Source organism: Ambystoma mexicanum, chromosome 2p, assembly GCF_040938575.1.
Source record: "Ambystoma mexicanum isolate Mex_15411 chromosome 2p, UKY_AmexF1_1, whole genome shotgun sequence".
Taxonomy (NCBI): Eukaryota; Metazoa; Chordata; class Amphibia; order Caudata; family Ambystomatidae; genus Ambystoma; species Ambystoma mexicanum.
Window position 1 is genome coordinate 901,960,120 of NC_090923.1, and position 26,303 is coordinate 901,986,422.

General features: G+C 43.7%; 1 protein-coding gene across 1 annotated transcript in view; it reads right to left on the reverse strand.

Annotated features, from left to right (window-relative positions):
• Positions 1–26,303, reverse strand: part of LOC138566888 (trafficking protein particle complex subunit 6b-like) — a 279,670-nt gene that overhangs the window by 111,716 nt on the left and 141,651 nt on the right. The gene's annotated exons all lie outside the window — the stretch shown is intronic.

The following is a 26,303-nucleotide window of genomic DNA, read 5'->3' on the forward strand; positions in this document are numbered from 1 at the left end:
TATCTAAAGGCATTTGATCCTAGTGAAAAGTGATGGGTTGGGGTTAGTGTGGACCGGGGGCACTGTGCAGTTGGAGGGTTACACTACCTGGTCTCTCGTTGCCTCTCCTTCCAGTCCCCCCTACCCCCACTTTCTATACCACGTAGCACTTTGGGTGTGATGTCAGAAGGATAAAGTTCACTTCCTACAAGAACACCGATTGGATCCCTTAGGCAGGATAGCTTTAGTCCAATCACCTGTGGGCTTTTACCTTTAAAAGAAGGGGTTTCTCACCACTTCTGACTTCAAGATTTCGTTAGACCCTGTTGGGAGAGCAGTCCATTCCAAAATTCTCCAGATGTGAGCTGAAGGCAGGTGCAACCTCTGTCCCTAACCATCCCCAGGGACCGTTGGTGGTGTACTGCTGCTGGAAAAAGACCTGCGTCACTGCCAGTCACACTGCTGCACAGGACCACACTGTGCTGCAGAACCCCAAAGAGGTGTGTGACTGCCTCCCACACGTTGGGAGCCTGGGGAAAAGGACTCATCTTGTCCCTGAGACTGTGGAGTGGGATTCTGCCGGGATTCCTGCTATTTCACGGTCAAATCGCTGCAAGACATTTTTCAAACGTGACGTGTTCAACCCCAGATTGAACCACCAGGGGCTCTCCAGAGCTGCATTTGACACTCACCGAAGACCGCCCGCTCATACAAGTTTGCCACCACACTGCACCAGCCAAAGCGCATCATTGCCTCAGCTCGAAGAGAGAAGTGTTGCTGCATTCGTATTGGTTGAACCGCCATTAGCCCACCAGCCTCTTCATCGCTATTTGAATGAATGACGAAACCGCTGCTGGTGTTCTTCCTGAACAGCATCAAACCGCTTCACCTGCACACACCGTCATCAGCCCATCCGCCGTCAAACCTCGACTGTCTAACCAAACCCAGTGGACTGAACGTGGTGACACTTCAGCTGCTTCAAACCGCAGCCTTCTTCCAGTTCGACCCAACTTCGACACCTACTCGCCGCTGGACGACCACGACTTTTGCAGAACAACCAAACAATGAGAAGCCTGGTTCACTGCATCAAACCTCCAAGACATTGCAAAAGGTGCTACTGGCTGATAACTGACTGCCTGGTCCATTGCGGGCCCTAGAGACTAGCTATGTCACCTTGATCCCTTTTTACAACCTCAAGAACATATCCTTTTGAACATTGTGGTTTTTATTTACTTGTCTCATCACCCGGAGTGCTGCATCTATGCTATCATTGCATATTCTGTGTTCCTTCTACAGCAGTGGGTTTTTACAGTGTTTTCTAGTTAGTTATTTTTGTACCTTCATGTGTAGTTAAGTTGTGGATATGTGAAGCAGTCTGATGGCTTTGTGCTATTCCCAACTTCTGGTCTAGCACCCTTGTAATGGCGGCACCTTGTGATGTAGCTCTGCAATCATGGGATTACTAGTCCAAAACATCTGGATAGACACATTTGCAGACCCCTAAACTAGGACAGATGAACAAGTTTGCCTGTTGGGATCACCCAGGTGTACTGCTGTGGGGGCGGGAAGGTCAGGTCATCCACACGATCAGTCTGAAAATAAAATAGCAGAGCTTGTCAAATGACTTACCAAAAACAGTTATCTGTTAGGGCTTGAGGCTCACAAGATGTTTAGCTGCAAGTCAAGGGCTGGCAATAAAGTGAGGAGCACCCTCCGGAATGCTCAGTCTTGTCCTGCTCCCAGTAAGAACTATATCCAGAGTTTTCCAAGGGACCTGTAGCAGCAGGTTTGTAAGTAAGGGTACCACCATTCTTGTTTTTTGTGGTAGGTAAAACTTTAATTCACTTGGCGATAGCCCCTTGACAGGTGCTCTCTCCATCTAAGTGGGAAATGTAACTGATACAGAACATAAGCCCAAGTGTAAATGCTCCTGGATGAGCTAAATTCTGGGAAAGAACATGAAACCAGAAAGACATCCTTCACTCCTCAATGGCCGTAGTGTGGTGACATTTATTTATGTAGCACTTTCATCGAAAGTGCTGAACAATTATAATACATTAACAGTACAACATTATTTTAACAGAATTAGAATGTGTAAATAAACATAATCAGCAGCAGTCAAAAACCAACAGTCATGACGAGGTACCAATTTGTTTGAAAAAGCAAAAGAATAAAGATGATGTTTTAGACATATTTCAAACTGTGTCAGAAGTACATATGTGTACATCGAGGGGCGGAGTATTCCATAATTTCGGGACTAGCAACTGAAATGAACAAAATGTTGTACAAAGGGGTGTGGAACAGAAAAAGTACAAAGAAGCAGAGCGTAGTGAACGAGATGGTTGGTACAACGAAATAAGATCAGCAAGATAGATTGCAGCAAGCCCATGAATACATTTAAATGTAATACAAAGAACCTGAAACCCAAATCTATACTGGAAGGGCAACCAGCAAAGTTGAGCCAGATATGGTGGGATATGGAAGGTATTACTCAAATTAAATAAGATCCTAATCGCAGAATGAAGAATAGATTGAAATGGTAGCCTAGCATATTTCAGGTAACCCTAGAACAATAATTTATTCAGTATTGTACCAAATTAAGTAGAATGGTTTTTGTGGCAGACCACGTTAAAGATGCACATTTTTTTAATATTAAAAAGTTGAAAACGACACCAAGCTTTGGTCACTAGTAAGATTTAATTCTGTAAATGAAATGCTAAATCAAAGACAAATCCTAATTACGAGCAGAAAAAGAAAAAAGAAAATTCAAAATTCAAAAGTAACAGGACGAAATTAAATGAAGATCTCTGTTTTTTAGGATTTAGTCCTAAAAAATGAGATGCCATTGAAGCCATGAGACACAGAGGTGCTCATGTAAAGAATTGGAGAAAGTCGGAAATGAACCGAAAATATGTGCATCATCAGCATAAAAATGTGTATGAAAACCAAATGACTGAATGAGATCGTGCATGCACGACATATACAAATTCACACAAAATGCGGGCCAAGTCATTCCCTAAGGTTTCTTCAGATAGCATAGAACATTTTTTTACCCAAAAATGGATCTCTGGGCAAGAGATGTTGAAACGTCCTACTCACACGAAACTTTTTTCACCACATAAATGTTCAAAACAGAAGGAGCTGGATCTCATGTACCCAACCTCAAACTTCTGCAGCACACCAGGTTGTGATAGAAATTGCGGCTCAAAAAACATTTACTGAATGGGCTTTTGTCATTGCCAATGACTAACTGAGAAGAAATTGCAGTATATGGTCAAGTTAGATGTCTCCATGTCTCAGGACTCACTGGGATCTTGATCTAGTTTAAGTTTGTTTTTCCTTAATAACTAATCCATATATAAAGTCTTTGTAAGTTAAATGGTTTAATGTCAAATATTTAGGCTCTAGACTACCCATAAGGAGTGTAAGCTTGGAATTTTATTAGATCTTCAGCTGAGCAACACACTAATTTACAGGTTGTGTAAACTTTCCTCTAGATTCTTTGGCAGCCTGTAGTTCGGCTCATTGGAGAGTAGCTGAGCTCTCCCAACAAACATTTGCAAAAGGTTGGACAGTGTTGGTGCCCAGAAGAGCAAGCATAGAGAAGACTAGAGAGCAGAGGACCACAATCTGCCCGTCCACGCTCCAAACTCTGACTCCAAGCTATTCTTGATCAGACTTCCCCGTTCCAACCAGACCTGCTCTGACCCTCACGCACCCATTATCAAGCAGCGAGTGCATTACGGCACCCTGCAGGAGGATATGGACCGCTGGTGGAAACCTGTGTGGTTAGGGGGGTTAGAGCCGAAGTTTGTGTCGGTTTCTGTTCTGTGCCCTATGTTTGGGAGAGCCAACTCCAATGACATACTGATACACTGACACGAATATACTGACAAAGTCCCTCCTGTCAACTGCCACTTAAGGCTAGCAACCCAGCAGTCTGAGTATGAGTGAGTCCAGCAACTCCTGCAATTCCAGTAGCATTTCATACCCTTTGATACCCTTTGCTTCTTGCTGTGAGGTCGACAGAGGCGAGCGCGAGAAGCAAGCAGCTAGCCTGACTTACATGAACAGCAGTAGACATGCAAGTGCATCAGGAGTGCTTTACTCCCCAAGAGGTACTGCTGATCATTTCCGAGGTGCTACATTATATCTTACATTGGATGCTGTTTTGGTTGTGGCTCCAGCGCATGAATGCATCAGGAGTGTCTTACTGCCTTAAAGCAGTGACCTTGCTATGGACTCGCTACTTGATGACGGTTACAGTTTGAGAAGCAACAGAAAGAATAGGATGGAACTATTAAACCCAGTGAACAACATCCAAAATTCATGTGACCAATGCAGACATATGGTCCATAATGCAACGGTAAGACCTACAAAAAAGAACTGTGCTATGACTGAAAACAAAGCACGGAGCATAAATGAGGAGGGCTGGGCTGAGAAAATGACACGCATTTGAGAAAAAAAGCTTGTAACGGTAATGCAATATGTCAGCTACCACTAGTTACAATAAACACGCAAGTGACCACAATCACTACAGTCCAACTCCATGCCCAAGTCCATAGCGTGCAACTAGAAACCATGAATGAGCGGTTGGAAATAAGTGACAACGGGCCCATGCCTGAATCATGGCACTGAAACCGGACGTGGATCAAAACCCATTGAGGATGAGCGGGTCGGTGGCATAGCATCTGCCTAGTTACAGCGACATTCAACTGACACCACATCAAGCTTTGCTAATCTTCAAAACAATATCTACAAAAGATGAGGGAGGGTAGGCACACGAGGTGGGGGCCCTAAAGGATACAGCTTTTTTTCCACCCGCAGCCTTCTCGCCACTAGCCAAACTGCGGAAAACGACAAATAAATCATAAACGATGGATAGGACTCATAACAAACTAACCACATACTTTAAGAAAGCCCCTGTAAAAACCAAAGAAGACTGCGTCCCCACCTTATGAGAGATCACATACGCGGAAACACTGGAGGGCACATTGGAGGAAATGGAGGAGAGGGGCCGTACGAAAGGGATTACCAAGTCAATCGAGGAGAACCTGCTCAAAGTGCAGGCTGACTTGCGTCCCCCACAAACTAGTACCCCGGAACAAATGGCAAAAAATGTGTGTGCTAGTCTCACAAACACGCCTTCTTGAAACCAGACTAAGCACAGACATTCAGCATATTGAGAGAATGCTACAGGAAGTTGACTCGGGAAGGGTGCATCCAGATCTCCGACCCAAAATTTGGATTAAAAAAGTAATTGATCCTTTGGGTGACCTAGAAAAAATGGGAGACAAGAGCTCTGGGCAGCGAAGAAAACAGACAACAAGGCAAAAAACTAACAAGGAGTTGTGGAATGTCTTAACCCACTAATCCAAGCCCTGCAACATCACTGTGCATTGCTGGCAGCAGAAACAACATAATGGCCGCCGGAAAGCATGCTGCTTACCAGAAATCACCAGAAAGTGCGCAGTGAAAACCTGAAAAATAGGCCTCCATCTACTTTTGTCTAGGTCAGTGGTAACACAGGAGGTCACTGCCAAAACCCACCACTGGGCTACCCACAAAGTAGCCCGAGATCATTTGAAAAAGCAATGCGGATTGCCAAAAGAAACGCAGAGCTGCATTAAAAATCTGTTTTTATTTGGTGTCAAATCTGCAAAAATCATGGCTCACAAACCACCCAAAAAGATCCAACCTCCTTGTTGGGGGTTCCACATCATTATACTGCAAGAATCCCCATAAATATAAGGTCCACAGAAGTAAAGGTTATCTGAACAAAGTCCACTTTTGAGGATTGCTTTCTGGAAGAAACCTGTCAAAAATGGGTGTAATACCGTTACTCACCTCTACCAGAAGCTGGCGTTTTAAAACCATTTTGTGTAAAGGATTGAAGGAAGAAACCGTTTAATGTATGTGTTAAAAATGTGGGTTATATTATAAAAAAAGACAATTTTTAGACATTGGGTTAAGAGTTAAAAGTTTCCCACACTGTGTTCAAACGAATTCCACACCTTCTCCCTTGACAAAGGGGACCTTCCCCCTGCCCTTGGCTAAGAGATTGACAGGCTGGTGTCAAAAGGAACTGGGAGTGGCACCCTGACCTGTTGCTCTCAGTGCAGACAAAGGAATCCTTGGGCTGAATAGAAAATGCTAATTCGGGTGTGACTGAAAAACTGCTAGCAGGAAGGAGAGACATGTGACCTCTGAGTCAGCACAGCTCTGGGGGCGGACCAGACTGAAATGTGGATTTAACATTGGGTTAAATATATGTTTTAGAAAAATGCTTACAACAAATTGTAACAAACGGACAAAAATTGGAAACCTTGAGATTGTTAAACTGAAAGATGCACTCACAGTTTAAGACTAAGCTGGACTGTGTGCGATGTTCTGAGACCAAACCCTGGAATTATTCATATTGTAGCTACTAGGTTTATGCCAGGAACCTGAAAAACTACAGAATTGTGCTCAGATGGGGTGTGCATGCATATCTAAAAATTGGTGCGGAAATAATATTGAGAAACTCACCAAAAGCGCAAAAAGTGATCATTTCTGAACCCAAGCTCTTAAGAAGATGAGTTGAACAGAAATGTACCTTAGTTAATCTGTCATGTGATTTATGTGGTATTAACAAGTTGTGTATATTGTAAATATGTGTTTATGAAAAATAAGATGTGCTGTACAGAGACCAAGAGGAGTGTTCCCCCCCCCCCCCACAAGCCATAAAGATGACACAGGATGACACGCTGATCCTTTCTCCAATCAGGGGATAGGAAATTCCCTAACCTTTCAGATCCTTAGAGGGTTGGGCATTGTAGAATCAGCCTCCCCATCCACTTTGGAAATACATAACTAGAGACTACTGAGGACAGACACACACTTTTTCCACTTCTCAACCGATTTCTTGGCGAAGCACCCTGCAGGAAGACCCCACACATAGATCCAGAACCAAGCTCTAGAACTTTGAAGCAGAAGAGGCCTAACCCAAAAGCTGAACCCTTCTCAGCCTTCAGAATCTAGCAACCTGATTCTAACCCCTAAACTTCCAAGGGGCTCTCACATTCAACAGCCGGGCTGTGCTGTTTTGCTATTCTAGCCAAGAACCCTGTGCTAGAACCAAGATCCAGACCCAGAAAGCAGTGCTGTAACCAGAACCCGTCAGATCCAGTCCAAGAGGCTGCGCAGACCGCAGTGCAGTGCTGAGACCAGAGTGCCTGAGACCTGTCCGGTGGCGAGAGAGAATCCCAGCTAAACCCTTGACCAGATCTTTGACGGGGCCCACTCCATTTCAAAGCATAGGGGTGAGTATCTAGTCTAGAACTGTCCATAACCAATCTCTTAGTTTAAAGTAATACTATTCCATTCATTTCAATCTGTCCCGAACTGCATTACAGAACCTCTGTTGTCTATCCTTAATTCTTCTCCCCTCCACATAATTCTTGATAATTGTAGCAATAATCATCTTTGCGCTGATATTTTCTGAAGAGAGAGAAGTGTTTTGACGGACAGAGATCAGAGCGGAGGCGCCGCTGTTCTGGTGGCTGCCTGTTGAGTGTCTTGCTTCTTCATAGCTCCTTAGTATAAGCCTATCCTTGTTGGTAAATCTTTAAAGCGCCTCTGTCATTTTTGAAATCTTGACTTTATTTGTGAAAAATCTACCTTCACAAGAACCTCTAACTTTTGAAGCAAAATGTAACTGTCATTTTGAAGCTAAGATCCTAAGCTTTCCAACGAACCTAAAATGACATTCCAATTCATTATAGTTTTTCCGTAATCGCGTTTCACGCACGCGGAAAATTTGCAGCGAATTGCAATTTAGCTCCATTCCACCACATGTCAAAATAGCTGTTTCTTGTTTTCAACTGCTGAACTTCGTTTTCAATCTGATAATCATTCATGAATCATTGCTAGTGTAGACCTGTACCAATCCAAAGCAACTTTACTAGTTCTGACTCTCCTTTAGTGAATTAAAATAATTTTAGCATATTTTCCCTTTCATTGCAATCACATTCAAATGTATTTTTGCTCGTTTTAAAATCATACCTGTTTTCTCTAAGCTTGCTGGGGGAACAGGGATTGAACTGTATTATTGATTGTATTCTTGAAACCTGTGTGCCCTCATTTCCATCTCTTCATATTGCATAGTGGGGGGAGTGAGTAATAACAGGGGGAAAAAGTTATCATATTATCTTTTGATTGAAATCATATCATGTCTATTTCTGTGTTGCATTCTTTCCCATCATTGCATTTCCTTGAATCATACAAAGTATTCTCTGCTACCTTATCCTTCCTATTCCTACTCCTAAGTGATTAGAGAGATTGTTGATATTGTAATATTACCCATTGCTGCGCATTGTTCATTTTCATAAGTGTGCTATTCAGACATTCTATTCATAAAAGTCTGATATATTTATATTGTTCAATTCTTCAAATAAACCTTTTAATTTGCAAAACAAACCTACTTCTTGGCTCAGTGAGGTCGGGGCGATTCAAAGAGAGGGGCGTTATATAAGGGTTCATCATCCAGATTTAAAGAACTTTGACATAAAAATATATAAATAAAGGCTTCCATTGGCCATCCCATACTAAGCATTGACTTAGTTGAAGTGCTGGATTGAAGTCACTTACAGATTCCTCTCTCTCACTGACCACCAACTCCTCTGGGTTAGAAGAAAACTCCCCGAGACCCAGAAGAAAGCTGATGGAGGCTCTCAAAAACCCAACCATTTCGGAGAATGTCAACATCATGTCTGTGCTTACAATATCTCTCACCCCTTCCCTGAAGGTACATGAAGCCATAAATGACACAATGAAGGACCAGGCTACCCTGTTAGTACAACCGCCGGCGAAAACAAAAATTGATGGATCAGAGGAGGCACGGCTCGAGAATGTTGGCACTCAAGAGACAATTCGGCTCCAGTACGCAAAGATGAAATGCTGTTCCTAATCCAGAAGAGCCTATTGCCGATTACCAACATGAAGTCCAAAACACCCTCCAACTAGTGGACAGGACTAACATCCTCCCAGCCCCCCTGACTACAACTAAATTACAAACAGGACGAAGAACCGGCAGTCATAAACTTTAGACATAGATGTAGAGACCAGAAACAAACAGTCAGGAGGTGTGATGTGGCACAGATGTCTGGGCCACAGGACGACCAAAGAGTCCATGAAACCTTACAAATCTTTCATTCTAACACAAGAAAAAAGGCAAGAAGGGAAACCGACGGCTAGGAAATAAAAAAAATAAAAAATAAAAAGCTACTGCTGAAGATGAAATCAAATGGCAAGAGAATTCTTGAGAAATGTAACAGTTCCACATTTACCGACCACCTCCCCAAAACACCTAGTGAAGAGGCCTAAGAACGCCCAAGCTGTGGCTGAGGAAATTACCGAAATACAGCTCAATCTGAGCACAGCAAGTGTGACACGATAGACGCAACCACAGACGATCTGTTGAACATAGCGGTCTACACTATGGATCCGGAAGGACATCAAGAAATCCTCATCATTACACCACTTAAATCACCTGTGTTTGTAACCATGGAACAGGAAACAATGGAAACTAGATGGTAAAAAAACAACAACCATACACAGCAAAAATAACCACCGCAAGAAGAAGACAGCCAATGACTGCTGGGGATTTTGGAAATCAGCGTTTACCAATTATCCCCTAAAATGAGCTCTTTGGCCCTCAAAAATCAACAGAGTTAATGACTGGCACAGAAACATCTGAGCGCAGATTAACAATGGAAAACAAACATTAAAAGACTTCAAAATACAGATAACGAAACCAATCCAATCAAAGTGAAGCCTTTTTAACCAACGTTAGGAAATCTTTCTTTCAGGATGTCCAACAGCCGACACCCACATCAAGACCTTGGGGACAGGTACTGGAATCCAGGACAAACACAAGAAGAACGAACCGACTAAAAACTAATCACCAAAAGGTGAGTGGGATAACTGTATGTTGTTGGAGTCATTGATGAAATCCAAGGATAATGTAATCTTTAACAGAGGAAACATCCTGAAGTTGTTCCACTGCATCCCCAAACTGAGAGAACGATTTGCTCATCAGACATACAATTGGTGGAATTCGTGAACGATAAACATTTACACAGGGTGCATCTGCACGTAAACTCAGGCATGGTACAGCAGATGTTACTGGAAGCTGTGCCACTTTTTTGCCATTTGGCTTCGAAACAGTAGTACATAACCTACCCACCAACCAAGATACCCGAAGTGTGAATAAAAGTTGGGAGTGGAGATCCCACATGAAAGGAACAAGGGTCTCCAAACAAAAACAATAGATCACTTAACGAAGGAGGCGCAGACATCAAACATAAAAACGTTTATGGAAGCACTGTTAGAAATTACCTTCGGAACAACAAAAAGTCAAAAGATCAGTCCTTAGGGGTCAATTGCCAATTAATCCACCTTTGGCAAAACAAATTAAAAAAACATGGTCGTGGATGGTGGAGGCCCTGATAAACACAAACCGCTAGCTAACATATCAGTCGTTGCCAGGAAACGTGGTATTGGCATCCCCAAACAGAAGGGGCCACACTCAACAGAAGTGGTGTTTCCAGGAAACCTGGTTTTGTTGTACTCCTTCTCTAGATGGATTTACAACAGTTTTAAACCCAGCAATAAAGGGACTGAGAGGGAGGACCTCCTCCGGGCTATTGTTTGCCTTGAAAATAGGCAGAAGTATATCAGTGGCAAAATGGGAAAACAGAAACCGCTACATGCAAGCCATGGAACTCAAAAGGGACCCTAGACTATTTATGGGACTGAGGTCAACTCTACTAATCAACCTCTACTGGAACCCATTGGCGATTAGTGAGGAGGCCTTCACAGAAGGAGTGAGTGACCTAACAGACTCGGCATACACGCGGCTAGACACTTGCATTATCATTTTGTGTGGATACCTGAATTTTTTGTGAAGTCCATCAAGGCCTTACCCGAAGACTGGAACATGTCGCCCACACTCCCCAGCAGAAGATAGACTGAAAAGGTGGACTTAATTGATGGAGGAACAGGATCTTCATATTTTAAACTGATGCATGTGGAGTGACATACCCAGCAACCCGACTTGGCACAGAGGCTCCCAGTTGCCAACCCTGGACTATGTTTTTGTTTCAGGTAACATTCTTCCATTTATAAACACATTTGAAGTAGTCAAAATGACCATTAGTGATCACAACCTTCTGAGAGTAAATTTGAAGGCTGGGAAAGGGGCCAAAAAGCAGGTTTACACAAACAAGGTTGAAATAAACCAGGGAACAAAATCGGCTACGTATGAGAACAAATTGAAGGCCTGATCTCCCGATACATGGACCTCACAACCGCACGGGCAGATCAAACAAAACTAGAGATAGTAAATTACCTATCATTCTTACAGATCTTCGGTGAAGCAAAAAGAGCAGGGGAAACAGCTGTTAGGCAAGAACTGAGGTAGTAACCCTGTGGGAGACTACCCAACCCTTGTCCTCTTGGCATTAGGTAACCCACCTATTGGTATAAGCTTGTACTACACAAGTTGGTAGTGTGCCTGAGCAGCCGGGCTTATCTCAAGAGGGGTAGATGTGAGCTGTAGTAATGAAATCCACCAATACAAGTAGCCAGGTAACACTTCCACTCAAGGTTTGTAGTTAAAATAAATTATTTATTTAACAGTCGTTTTTAAATAAGCACTCTTTAAAAAGGGCAACATATGTAACAATCAAATACACCTTAAAATACTTTTCCAGAATCAACACAAAGCTAGTAGATACTCTTTAGAGATGCTTTTTACACACTTCCTACACCGTAAGGTGACTTTGCCAACTAGGACAGTAATTGCATTTATAGTACTTTGTAGATTCTGTAGGTCGCAGAAAAGAAAGGTTAGAGGGAGGAAAAGGGTTAAACAGGTTCTCAGAGGATGTGAGCACTTTAAATCTTCCAAATGAAGTCTAGATAAAAAAACCTTCCCCAGCAATATTAGTTTAAAACCAATGCGTCGCCTATGAGGGACAGTAATTATCAAAGACAAATGTAATAGAAGAGTCTGCAGGGAGCCAGGATAGAACAAAGTCAGTTGGAGCAAAGTCTATGGAGCTGATGCACTTGTGAAGGTTACAGCTGAAATGAACTCTAGAAAAACAGCTACTACACGTCTCAACTGAGAAGAGCAAGCTAAAGACACTGAAGCAAGTACCCCAAGTCAGAACAGTACCTTAGGTTAGAAGAAGAGTGGTGCAGCTGGCTTCTGTCTGGTTGCAGCGATGCATATCCTGTGTTCCTGGGCCTCCGTCGTGGAGACAAGAGGGAGGATGCCTCAGACTCCTGCGGCAGCAATTCGAAGGTCGGAGGCAGCTACAGGCTCTTTTCGGATCAGCAGCACTTTGCGGTTTCAGCGCTCAGTTAACAGCACCAGAGCATATCTTGGATACTGGTTGAGCTTCCTTCACTCCTTGAGTCCTGCACTCTGGTGAGGGGTCTCGAGCACTGGTCTTCCTGCTTCTGGAGGGTCCCGGGGAGACTCCTGGAGCTTCTGGCCGGATCACAGATGTTGCACTCAAGTACAGATTTCTCGACCCCTGGCACTCGGTTCCTGCAGCAGCAAAGAAGTACAGCCAGTCTGGGAAGGTGGTCCAGTGGAGTTCGTCTCGGGGTTAGTTGGTCCCACTAACTCAAGGGAAGAAGTTATCCCTTCGGGAGCTTCTCTTGTTGATCAGAAAAAGGAGCTTCAGCACAGCAGCAGGGCTTCACCAGGAAGTTAAACGGTCCAGGTGGATGCATCAAGCTGCGTTCACATTCTTTTCATTGAGTTGTTCTCCCAGTGGTCGACTGTCTACAATCCCAAAACCCTTGCCTTTTAAACAGGTTTCTCCCATTCATGCACAGCCTAGCTGTCACACGCCCAGCAGGGTGGCTGTCCTGGCAAGGACAGCCAGCCAATCCGGACTGGGTGCATTCGGCATTCCTAAAGACAAAGGACAGGGGAGTTTCGGGAACCTCCCTCACTTCTTGCCCTCCCAGACACACTGGAGCCAGAGGCAGGTTTCAGTACTGAAGCCCGCCAAAGGCAAAATAAACAGAGGGCTCAAAACTGGCTTGGGGCGCAGAGTGAAACCCAAGAAAGACCTCACAAACAGAAAATGGCGAAAAAAGAAGACCACAGCCATTTTGACAAAATAGTCACCAATGGATGCTATACTTCAGCTGAGGATTCAGCCTGCGGCAGCAAAGCACAATAGTAGGAACATTAAACCACTGCCACCAGACGTTTAAAGTAGTGAGGGTAACATAAAAAATGTTAAATGAGTAGGTAGGCAAAGGGGCTACTAAGTAACCCCCAGCACTCCACATAAGGTGGTGTGTGCTGGACCTACAAAGAGAAAAGGTAAGTAAAGTCAATTTCACTTTACTATTCTGGGAACCGTAGTTCACCCAAGAAAATGTATTTAAACCTTAAGAGAAATCTACCTCTGTGACACTGCACTGAAGGTGCTGTGTGTCACCATTCAAAAAGAGGATGCCTACGAGTTTGACAGACTCCAAAAACAAAGGAAACACATAATCCAAATCAGGTCAAAACATATGTGAGAGTGAGAAAAAGGGCTCACACATTCCAGGATTAAAATTAAAAAGTCCTAAAGTCCAGCAAAAGAGCTGAGGGTCTCTAAGGTGGGTGGAATTCAGCACCAAAATGAACATTCTGCCTAATAGGCGGTTTGAACACAGCCATTCATACGACGCAACAATTGTCCGGGAGCAGAAACTACTAAAACAGGACCCAAGACACATGACAAAAGTCTCCCCTCAGATGGACTACCCAGAGCAATGAAATTGAAGAAACAAACTAGATACTCCAATACAAAGCTACCATGTCACACAAAGACACAGACGTCATGTTAAAACCTGTATGCAAGTCATAGACAAGAGAGATTTGGGGATTGATCAATAGTATGGAGGTAACACAAGTATCTGCTCTATCAACGGTTGTTGAGGAGGAAGTATGGCACAAATCCAAAGTAGTGTATTACTACACGGCAGGCCCAGCTGCACTCAGTAGGGACATAACATCCCTCTATTTTCAATCAAATGAACTTTACTATTAGGTGCCTAAAAGGCATGAATTCTGTGGTGTGTAAACACCACTTGATAATTTTTAGTTTCCAAAGGCAGATGTAATTACTACATTACACAGTGTTAGGTAAACGATAATTTGTAAAGTGGTAAAGAAAATGTAACAATTAGAACCCAAACATAGCAGTTAGCTTGTGGACTTCAATCTTCATGATCCAACAAGTCATACCTGAATAAAAATAATTCTAGTACAGTTAGTGTTCTCTAATGTACATCAAAAAAGGGCACTCATAAATATTCAATGTAACATAACTTGAAGCAAACAAAGGTGTTGATAAACAGCATCTCTTATAGAGCGACCCTGATGTAAATCTGTATGACAGTTACAGGACACAATGCTCTAAATGCATAGGTTCAATTGTTTCACATGTACAAATGAAATCTCATATTAAGATGTTGCAAATAAGGCCGACGCGTTTCGGTTCAAAGAACCGTCTTCAGGGGATAGATTTAATTTTTCAATTTCCATATTCATAATCATAGGGTACTAGCAAAGTCTCTGTAAGGTAGTAAAGAGAAAGGATTTCTTAAGTAAACCTCTATAGTAAGTGTACAGTCTACTCAAAAAGTGTAGAAAAGGTCAAAATCACTAACCTTGCTGAATAAAGAGCCGGGCACAGAAAGAGAATCCAAACACACACAACGAGTGGCTGAGAGCCACAGGTTGCTAAGGTATCTAAAGAATAAAATCAGAAGGACCAATCGTAAAGTAAAGCACCACAAAATGCCGGTCCGTATAAGAAGTAAACACAGTAGAGTAAATAAGCATGAAAATAACCTCAAAGAGAGGGAATTTATAAAACCAGTACCTGAGGTAAGCTCAAAGATGCTAACCCCATTGAATCGTGGAGAAAGGAACCAAAGGTCTGTGATAAAGCTTAGCATCCACCATGATAGCGTGCATTACAGGCGAGTTTAAAAGCCAAATACAATAAGAGCCTAAAAGAAAAGAAAGCGGGCGAACAGGTATGACAGAGCATCACCAACGAGTGTGTAAATCAAGGCGGTCCTGCATCCAAGAGCAGGAAGCATGAACCGGGAGGTTCAGAATGTAGAGTCTCAAATAGCGGATAAATGCATACCTGAAGGAGCAGGAGAAAGACGGTCATCTCGCTACAGCCGTACGTGGAGACTAAGCATAGCCAGACAACAAAAGCGTTGTCAGGGTGATCTCGCGGATGCGCGCGAGTACATGAAAACGGCGTCCATATTAGAATGGGACGTCGAAGGTCGGCGTTACCATAGGGATATCGAGTAACACACTCATAGCGGCCGAGAAGTCACGAAGAGACGTGAATCGGGCAGCAACAAAAAGGACCCAGGAAGTAAATAGGACATCTGGAAGGTAAAGGTGTAAAACAGTAAAAGTAGTAACAACATCAATATAGCGTGCGCGTGGGGGCAACACCCGTAGCTCGAAGGAACTACGGGGTGCCCCCACGGCGCGGAGGTGTCCGCACTAGGGGAAGACACTCTAGGGCCACCGAACCACACGTGGAAAGGCAGCCAATAGGTCAGGTCAAAAGCGGAGGCGAAAGGAGAACTCGGAATGCAGATCATTACATCACAGCCGTGGCAACAGGAATAGGGACTAAGTGGGGTATCCGCTCAGAGAACAGCGAAGTACATAATCAAAGAATGAGGAAAACCTAAGTAAAGGGCAGAAGGGACACAGAAGAACAGAGGCCAATGAATAAGAATTGACATTTTGAGTGAGTATGAAGAAACAGAAAAATCATCGGGCAATGACATGCGCTCGTCATAGCCCAAGAGGTAGCGGTTATAGTCAACTCTGGGTCACTGAAGGGATTCCATAGTGCGTCATACTGGAAGGTCATATGTAGATGGTACAGGCTATACCTCTAACTACAGACATTAATCAGCGAGTGTAACACTATTACGGTGACATACTCATACAGTAACATACTTTTAAAAGCAAAACATACAGTTTGACAATTTTCAAATATCCAGTTTACACAAAGCACATAAGGTCGAATTCGGTATTCATGCCTCGTGGGTTTATCAGTCTCTTATGTATCTTAGGAAGTATATAAATAACTGGCACTTTAACCCTCCAGTTCAAAACCACATTCTCGCTACGTTTGAGAAAACTGTCCTACAAGACTTGAAGAAAATTCAGTTCAAAACAATACACAAAGAAACTTCTCAGCGAGAGAACGTCAGACACTCAAAAATCTCCTGGATAATCAGACCATCATTTTTAAGCCAGCAGACAAGGGAGGAGCCTTGGTTCTTATGAACAAACAAGATTACATCGATGAAATTAAATGTCAACTTGATGACCAAGACACTTATATGGAAGTACCCCTGAAGCCATAAGATCCATCATTAAGGTGGTACTTGATGTCATCTCAGAAAGGACACGGCAGTTTCTCGAAAACAAACATCCAATTATGCCAGTTATTTATATACTTCCTAAGATACATAAGAGACTGATAAACCCACCCGGACGTCCTATTATAGCAGCCACTGCAAGTCTGCTGGAACCATTAGCCCAATATTTGGACAAAATCTTGCAACCACTCATACAGGACTCTAAGACTTACGTGAAAGACGCAATGCATTTTCTACATAAACTTAAAAATGTGCAATTTGTCAAAGGAAGAGATGTGATGTTTACGATGGACGTGACATCCCTCTACACCAACATCACACACTAGGCAGGCCTTGAAGCCACTGAATGGCTTCTACTCCAATCAGAGCAATGCCAAGGAGACAGACTATTTGTATTAACCTTATTGAAATTAGTGCTTACAAACAATTTTTTCAAATTTCAAGATCGCTTTTTCATTCAGATATCTGGAACCAGCATGGGTGCAGCAATGGCACCATGTTATGCTAACACCTACATGTACCGCCTAGAACACGAAAATATTCTCAGTTCACCCAGATGGATGAGGCACCTGCCACTGTATTTGAGATACATTGACGATATCTTCGGAATTTGGTCCGGCCCTGTGGAAGAATTGCAAAACTGCTTCGGGATGATGAACTCGATACCTCCCCGTATCAAATTTACCACGCAGATAAGTGACACTACCATCCACTTTCTAGATGTTGAGATATATGCGAAGAACGACACTCTGGAAACAAGAATTTACACTAAGAAGACTGATAGGAATAGCCTGTTGCTTGCTACACGAAAATATTCTCAGTTCACCCAGATGGATGAGGCACCTGCCACTGTATTTGAGATACATTGACGATATCTTCGGAATTTGGTCCGGCCCTGTGGAAGAATTGCAAAACTGCTTCGGGATGATGAACTCGATACCTCCCCGTATCAAATTTACCACGCAGATAAGTGACACTACCATCCACTTTCTAGATGTTGAGATATATGCGAAGAACGACACTCTGGAAACAAGAATTTACACTAAGAAGACTGATAGGAATAGCCTGTTGCTTGCTACAAGCTTTCATCCAAAGAGAACTGTTGACAGTGTCCCATTTAGCCAATTCTTGCGCTACAGAAGAATAATCTCGGAGACCACCGAGTATGAACGACAATCACAACTACTTGAAACGAAATTTACATCAAGAGGATATGACCAATTGAAAATCACAGAAGTCGCAGATAAAGTCAAGAGTACTGGGAGAGAGTCACTACTGGTCCCAAAACCCCCTAAATCAAGCGAAGCAGTCGTTTACGTGACCACTTATTCCATGCAAAGCATGAAGATCAAAAGAGTGATAAAAAAAAGAACTGGAACATGTTCAGAATGGATCCCCAACTGCAGCAATTGTTTCATGAACCTCCAATCTTTGCCTACAGGAATAGTAGGTCATTACGAAAAAGCCTGGTAAAAGCAGAAGTTCCATCTTCTAGTTCACAGAAAAACTTTAAAGGTACCATCCCCTGTCACAATTGCCAACATTGTGGCAACATCATTAAAGGCAACAGCATATCACACCCTCACTCTGGTAAACCCATCTTTCTCAAACATTCATGCACGTGTGATGCCCAAAATGTCATTTATGCATTAAAATGCCCATGTGGTTTATACTACGTAGGCATGACCACAAGAAAAGTCAAAATTAGATGGTCAGAACACAAATCCAATATCCGCACCAAGAGTCTCAAGTCACCAGTATCACTACACTTCTCTGAAGCACGACACACAATTGCTCAATTAAAATGTGTTATACTTGAGCAAATTACAGCAGGAAGTAGGGGAGGTGATATACAGTGCAAACTTTTACAACGTGAAATTTTATGGATCGAACTATGGACTCTCTATTCCCACGAGGCATGAATACCGAATTCGACCTTATGTGCTTTGTGTAAACTGGATATTTGAAAATTGTCAAACTGTAGGTTTTGCTTTTAAAAGTATGTTACTGTATGAGTATGTCACCGTAATAGTGTTACACTCGCTGATTAATGTCTGTAGTTAGAGGTATAGCCTGTACCATCTACATATGACCTTCCAGTATGATGCACTATGGAATCCCTTCAGTGACCCAGAGTGGACTATAACTGCTACCTCTTGGGCTATGATGAGCGCATGTCATTGCCCGATGATTTTTCTGTTTCTTCATACTTGTTGCCTCACACAAAATGTCAATTCTTATTCATTGGCCTCTGTTCTTCTGTATCCCTTTTGCCCTTTACTTAGGTTTTCCTCATTCTTTGATCATGTACTTCGCTGTTCTCTCAGCGGATACCCCACTTAGTCCCTATTCCTGTTGCCACGGCTGTGATGTAATGATCTGCATTCCGAGTTGTCCTTTCGCCTCCGCTTTTGACCTGACCTATTGGCTGCCTTTCCACGTGTGGTTCGGTGGCCCTAGAGTGTCTTCCCCTAGTTCGGACACCTCCGCGCCGTGGGGGCACCCCGTAGTTCCTTCGAGCTACGGGTGTTGCCCCCACGCGCACGCTATATTGATCTCGTTACTACTTTTACTGTTTTACACCTTTACCTTCCAGATGTCCTATTTACTTTCCTGGGTCCTTTTTGTTGCTGCCCGATTCACGTCTCTTCGTGACTTCTCGGCCGCTATGAGTGTTACTCGATATCCCTATGGTAACGCCGACCTTCGACGTCCCATTCCAATATGGACGCCGTTTTCATGTACTCGCGCGCATGTGCGAGATCATCCTGACAACGCTTTTGTTGTCTGGCTACGCTTAGTCTCCACGTACGGCTGTAGGGAGATGACCGTCTTTCTCCTGCTCCTTCAGGTATGCATTTATCCGCCATTTGAGACTCTACATTCTGAACCTCCCGGTTCATGCTTCCTGCTCTTGGATGCAGGATCGCCTTGATTTACACACTCGTTGGTGATGCTCTGTCATACCTGTTTGCCCGCTTTCTTTTCTTTTAGGCTCTTATTGTATTTGGCTTATAAACTCGCCTGTAATGCACGCTATCATGGTGGATGCTAAGCTTTATCACAGACCTTTGGTTCCTTTCTCCACGATTCAATGGGGTTAGCATCTTTGAGCTTACCTCAGGTACTGGTTTTATAAATTCCCTCTCTTTGAGGTTATTCTCATGCTTATTTACTCTACTGTGTTTACTTCTTATACGGACCGGCATTTTGTGGTGCTTTACTTTACGATTGGTCCTTCTGATTTTATTCTTTAGATACCTTAGCAACCTGTGGCTCTCAGCCACTCGTTGTGTGTGTTTGGATTCTCTTTCTGTGCCCGGCTCTTTATTCAGCAAGGTTAGTGATTTTGACCTTTTCTACACTTTTTGAGTAGACTGTACACTTACTATAGAGGTTTACTTAAGAAATCCTCTCTCTTTACTACCTTACAGAGACTGTGCTACTACCCTATGATTATGAATATGGAAATTGAAAAATGAAATCTATCCCCTGAAGACGGTTCTTTGAACCGAAACGCGTCGGCCTTATTTGCAACATCTTAATATGAGATTTCATTTGTACATGTGAAACAATTGAACTTATGCATTTAGAGCATTGTGTACTGTAACTGTCATACAGATTTACATCAGGGTCGCTCTATAAGAGATGCTGTTTATCAACACCTTTGTTTGCTTCAAGTTATGTTACATTGAATATTTATGAGTGCCCTTTTTTGATGTACATTAGAGAACACTAACTGTACTAGCATTATTTTTATTCAGGTATGACTTGTTGGATCATGAAGATTAAAGTCCACAAGCTAACTGCTATGTTTGGGTTCTGATTGTTACATTTTCTTTACCACTTTACAAATTATCGTTTACCTAACACTGTGTAATGTAGTAATTACATCTGCCTTTGGAAACTAAACATTATCAAGTGGTGTTCACACACCACAGAATTCATGCCTTTTAGGCACCTAATAGTAAAGTTAATTTGATTGAAAATAGAGGGATGTTATGTCCCTACTGAGTGCAGCTGGGCCTGCCGTGTAGTAATACACTGCTTTGGATTTGTGCTGTTTTTCTGTCCCAAGTGGCCTTGTGACATTAGCCCGATTGCACCATAAGACTATGTGTAACATTTCTACACTATCACTTGTTGATACATTTTTTCACAATATCTCTATTTTCTAAATTTGATTTAACTTGTCTGTGCACCCCTATATCCTCCATTTTCGCTTTCTCTTGAGCAGGAAGTATGGACCAACCACTTTCTACCCTCTTCTCGGCAAAGGATGACTGTCTGGAACAAGGGTGTTTGATCGCTAGACCCAGGAACATACCGATGGAGAGAGAGAGAGGACATTTTGATGCGGATCAGCAGGGCAGGTACCTGCTAGAGCCCCGCTGCCCGATGGGCTTACAAACGCTGAACTGAAGGAAAACTCAAAGTGGGATGACTTTATGTTTCTACTCTTCACTCAGATCTTAAAGGCAAGGATGGTACAACTGCCCTGGAAGTTGTTGTTCACAATCCCAATATTCACGAAGGGCAATAGGGCCAACCTCAAGAGCTACCGGCCTATTGCCCTTCTTGATGTTACTGGAAAGATCTTTACATCAATGGTTCTGCAGAGTCTGAACGAATGATCAAGGAATACCGGCAAATCCGACGTGGTCCAGCCAGGATTCACAAAGGGGACAGGAACAAACATTAACATCTTCATCCTCAGGGCAGGATATACCTGAAAGAGACAAAAATCTATCCGTGCTTTATAGACTTTGCACAGGCCTTCGACAGCTTAACCAGAACCTTTTGTGGCTTAAAGTGGAGGGATGGGGCTGCCCCGGTTACATCCTAGAGTCCATAAAAGCCTTATATTCCAACACCTCACTAAGAGTCAGATTGAATGGGGCAGGGCTTCTCTCAGAGGAATTACCAACAGCTGTATCCTTTTGTGCCCGCTCTATTCAATCTTTTTATATCTGATATGGGGGCTACATTAAAGAAAGCTACATGCCCCCCCGCTCCAACCTGGGGATAGGAGAAAGGCCAATAAACCAGCTATTATACGCAAACAACTTTGTTCTTGGACCAGACTACCATCGGAGCAACTGAAGAAACTGATGGAATATGTTACAGAGAATGGCTGGGCAATTAACATCCCCAAATTCAAAATACTGATCCTGGAACTGGCAACGTTGAGGGTGAGCCCTTGGAACAAGTGAAAGTCTTCCATTATTTCGGGATACTGATCAACAGCAGCAGGGCTGATATGCAGACTACTTATCCTCACAAGAAAGAAAACTCCATAAAAAATGTGGATGCAGTTAGGAAAGATTTCTTTTAAGTGCAATGTTCCCTCCATATTGTGGACTTCCCAAACATTTTGCTTTCGTTTGGCTGACCTAACCTGACTTTTTCCAGTTGAACACAGCCTTCAGCTGTGCTCCACTGGGCTTTTGCTCATTTGTTATGGGGAAACTGAGATGTGCTTTAAACTGTCAGTACTTGGGAAACTGTTTCCCTTAGTCTTCGACTTTGTTGCCATTTCTTGGAAACTTTATCTGTGCGCCAAGTACCTTACTGTACGGCGCACAGGGAGTTTTCATTTTATGGGTCTAGATACCCTCTAAGGAATTTTTGCTTGCGAGACAAGTAGGCCTAGCAAGAACTGGTGGCAGCAGTTTACTGGTATTTTTAATTGTTTTTATCATACCATACAGCGTTTGGTCCCCGACGGTGCCCAGTGCCAAAATTGGCCATTCCATGAAGTCCTTTGTTCTATCCTTGGGCAGTCTTGTCCCTTAACCTTCCCACCCTAGGTCAAACTGACCCAGGACTTCCTTAATTGGGCATGCAGCCTCCTGCGAAAACCACATCTTTCGCAGTCTCCTGCATGTCATGAGTGCTGGAGCCCAGGAAGAAGGTTGGGACTGTGTGGTCCCAATCCACACTACTGGTGCCAGGATGTCTGACGTGCCTGAATGACTGGGACCACTGTGGGCCACGATTGGTCCACGCCTGATGTGCATGCAAGAGGATAGATCTTCCATTGGCTGTACAAATCCAAGCACGGCTCGAACTTAGAAGGGGCTCTTCATCCATTCCCGGTTCATCTACCATGGTTCACACCGACCTACGAAAGGAGCAAAGTATCCTGTAACCCGAAGCAGACCCGTGGACCAGCCAGTGATGCGCTGGAAGGTTTGGCACCCTGTGCCTGCTGCTATTACATTGGAACCCTGCTTTGTCATCGATCTTAGAAGGCCTGCAAGGGCGCTTCACCTCTTTGAGTAGTGGAAACAACTACTCTCTGCACCTCCCAATTTCCTGCCAAAAGAACCTTCTCAGAAGTGTTCCTTTGCCGTCCAGTGAACTGACCAGCTCTAACACGGGATATCGCATGGGAGCACCGCCATCCCAAGATTCACAGTTACAGGTATTCAAATAAACTCTTACACTCAAGGTATCTTGCATACACAGTCATTAATTTATTAATCAGTCAGTTATAAAGCCTCCTTTATAAGGGATCAATAGCACACAAATACACTTGAATACTGTACACACAGTTTCTGAATCAGACAAGACCCTTTTGCGATGGCCCACAGACACAACCTACACCCACAGGTGACTTCAGTAACAAGGGTGCTGGGGACATTAATATCTTACTGTTGGCATTCAGAACACTCTTAAAAGTTGGTAAAAGGCAAAGGTTATTATAACACAAGAGATCATCAATATTCTTAAGCAGGGCAAATACTTTCAGATCCTCTTAGTAGCATCATACAATTAAATAGGCTAAGCCAAAGTCAATAGGCAAAAGCCTTGTATAGGAGGCAGCACTTCAGGTAAGTAAATGGAAAAGTTTTTGCACAAGTTCTTAGGAGTCTTTGATTAGACGTGCGAGTTGCCGAAGTTACAAGCACTTCCACAGTAAGAGGTAAGTTCTCTTAGACTTGTTTTACAGTACCTTAGCAATGAGGAAAAGATGCAGCCAAGGACTTCTGTTTCTGTGCAGCTCTGCAGATCTCACTGTTCCTGGGTCTCAGTCGTGGGGACAAGGGGGAGGACGTCTGGGGACTCCTGCAAAGCACTGGGACTGGCAACCGGCAACTTCACTTTCAGTGGCTGTTTCGCGTTTCAGCTCCTTGCGACAACCGCAAATAGCAACAACGTGGTTCCTGGCTGTTGAGGTGGGCTTTCCTTGCTTCTGGGGTCCCGCACTCTGTTGAGGGGGCTCAGGCTTCGTCAGTCCTGCATCTTGGGAGGATCTTCCAAAAGCTCTAGGCCTGTTTAAAAGCAACGCACACAATCTGGTGTTCCTCTCCCTGGCTCTATGGTTTCCAGAAACACTCTGTGGAAATTCAACCAGCTCCGAGATGGATGTCCAGGTGGCTTACTTTGGAGTTGATTGGTCCCACCAAATCAAAGGGAGAAGTTGTCCTTGCAGGGGATTCTCGGTTGATGAGAACTTGGCAAGTTGGCACTGCAGCAGGGCTTCACCAGGCAAACCAACGGTTCAGGAGTTGCAACAGACGTCCTCTTCAAGTTCTTCTTCGGTTCCTTCGTCCAGTGGTCGACTCCGACTTGCAAGCCAAAATACTCGCCTTTTATTCAGTTCTCTCCCATTCATTCCAGCCTAGCTGTCACTCACCCAGCAGGGTGGCTGTTCTTGCCGGACAGTCAGCCAGCCAATCACCACAGAGTGCATCTGGGTCTCTTAGGAGACTAAGCACAGGGAGTTTCAGGCACCTCCCTCACTTCCTGCCTACACCAGACACTCTGGAGTCAGAAGCGGGTTTCACTCAGAAACCCCTCCAAAGGTGAAATGAAAAGAGCCCAAACCTTGTCTGGCACGCAGAGAAAATCTCTAGAAGGACCTTTCCACAAAGACATGGCGAAAAAAGAAGACTGGGGACCATTTTGTCAAAGATGACTCTGCGCCATTTTGAAAAACATGGCTCCCGCGGTTGCTTTACCGGAGGCTGCGAACAGCCGCGGTAAATGCAAACCATGGTAGTTCAAAACAAAACCACTGCCACCAGCCGTTCAGTGAGGAAAGGGTAACATAAAAATGTTACATGAGGATCTAGACACAGGGGATACTAAGTAACCCCTCCAGCACTCTATTGTAAGATAGTGTGTGCTAGGTCTAGAAAGTTACAATGCTAAGTAAAGTCAATTTCACTTCACTGCTCTGGGAAACCGTAGTTTATCCCAGAGAAGGTATTTAAACCTTAGGAAATCTGGAAGGACTTCCCTGTGTCACTGCACTGAAGGTGCTTTGCAACATTTGTAAAAAACGATGATGCCTATGGAGTTTGTAAGACTCCATAACCAAAAGAAACGTTGTAAAACACCACATTAAAATACATGAGAGAGTGGCAAAAAAGGGCCACACTCTCTCCATGTAAAAAAATAATCAAGTCCTCAAAATCCAGCAAAGTTGCTGGGGTCTCTAAGGTGGAGGGAATTGGCACATTTCTGAGAATTCTCCCTAACAGTGCTCCAATATCCAAAATGCCATGCTCCCCAGAATTGAAACCCTTCAAAAGAAAATTGACACCAAACAAGCCCTGATCCAACCCTCAACTAGATACTGTACCGCCCACACCCTCTCCACCGACATCCTTCATGACCCTCTCATTTTTGGCTTTTTTAATGTCACAGAAGAAGAAGTCAAAGCCATCCTTAAAGGCCCCAAACCTTTACAACGGTGACATGTGTCCAGCGAGCCTCAGACTGTTCAGACATTCTAGCAGCCCTTATCAACTCCTTCATCAACACATCCTTCTCCACTGGCAGTCCCTATCAGCCTCAAAGAAGCATGGGTTCTCCCCATTATCAAAATACCCACACAAGACCCCACAATCCCTACCAACTACCACCCTATCACAACTGTCCCCATCCTACTTAAAGTCCTCGACAGAGCAGCCCATCTACAAATGCAGCAATACCTTGATATCAACCAAATTGTGGGCATGGGACTGAATAAGCTCTCATCGACCTCAAAATCCAGACTGATGAAATTAGGGATGAAGGCAAACCTGCCCTGCTACTTCTCCTAGATCTCAGCTACCTTCGACCTAGTCGCCCCAATAATCCTAGGACAACACCTATCCACCAATGCCAATTTCTCCCCAAAACCTCAGCCTGGATTGCATCCTTTCTAGGGAACAGATACATGAGGGTATTTGCAGAGAATTACCCATCTCATGCGGCGTTCCGCAGGGATCTCGTGTGTCACCAACTTTGTATAATATTCACGAAACCATTACTCACCCTCCTGTATTACATTGGCATATTTTATACAAATTATGCAGATGACAGATTTTACTCCCCCTCTCTGGAAACTAACAAGAAGAGTCTGACTCTCTTAATTCAGTCTACATGACCCTTCAATCATGGATGGCCACGCACCGACTATGCCCAAATGACGAGAAGACAGCTTCTCATAATGGGGCCCCCCGCGGTAATCACAAAATTAAGCCCCCAATGCTCAGCCTTCAACATTGACAAGATAGTAACCCCAGTCTCCCCCGTGGTGAAAACACTGTTGTATATCTAGATGCCTTACTATCGCAATCACGAAAAGTGTGCTCCATTGCCACCAGTGCCGCCAATCTGACTACGCCAATCAACGCCTCCCGACCTTTCCTCTCCCCAGAGAGTTCCATGATTATAGCCCGAACCACCATAGGATCTAAACTAGCCCTTTTTGCAGGGAACACCAATGCCAAAATCACGAAAAACGCAGGTTCTTCAAAAAAAGGCACTTAGAGCTGCGCTCAACATCCCCAAAGCTGATCACATAATTGCAGCGAGAAACCTGCCCAGTGGCTTCC